This window comes from Octodon degus, unplaced genomic scaffold (genome assembly GCF_000260255.1).
Source record: "Octodon degus isolate 3935 unplaced genomic scaffold, OctDeg1.0 scaffold00031, whole genome shotgun sequence".
Taxonomy (NCBI): domain Eukaryota; kingdom Metazoa; phylum Chordata; class Mammalia; order Rodentia; family Octodontidae; genus Octodon; species Octodon degus.
This window is the reverse complement of record NW_004524607.1, coordinates 12927370-12928243: the sequence shown is the minus strand read 5'-3', so window position 1 is coordinate 12928243 and position 874 is coordinate 12927370.

Here is an 874-nt window from a genome sequence, read left to right as displayed (position 1 = left end):
GCTGTTCATTTGTATCCCCTTTTCTATTCAGTTTGTCAGAGAAGGGTATGGCATTGTCATTTAAATATTATAGGTGTGTGAATTCAGCAAAATATTCCAATATAATCCAGTAGTCCATAATAGTAATGGGTTTTCCATAAGGTTGGCAATGTTAGAAGTTGTCAACTTAGCCTTTCACAGCTCAGCCTATTAATATGGCTTTACTTTTTATACTTTGTTTTTATACTTTACTTCTGGATGGTTAAGACCAAGATAAAGCAAGACCTATATAACAAGAAATATAGGTTTTGAAGCAGCACAATTTGTGATAGCCAAATCTTGGAAGCAACCAAGATGCCCATCACCTGAGGAATAGATGAAAAAGACATTGTATTTTTATGCAATGGAGTATTACTCAGCTATAAAGAATGATAAACTTGAAGCCTTTATATTGAAGTGGATGCCACTTGAAGATATACTCATAAGTGAAATAAACCAGACTCATGTGTAAATATTGTATTGTCTTCCTAGTGTAAGAACTCAAGAGAAGAAATAAAAATAGAAAGGTATAACACAATTAAAAGGAAAGCAAGAATTTAAGGATTACATAATGAAGAGAGGGCAAGGAGAAAAGCTAGGAAATATGACAGGGGCAAAGCCATGCATTTATATTCACAACATGGTTAAGTCAATGTTCATGAGACTCTTCAGCATTTTTTTGAAACTAGCAGTTAATTGGTATGATTCTCACTAAATATATATGTGGATACCTGTGAACTAAGCAACTGAACTGAAGATAACAATGTGTAATTCTAGGGTCATGCGTGGAATACCTGTCATTCTGGTGTTCTAAATATGTACTGCTTGTCATGTCATATCAATTACTGCCATACTG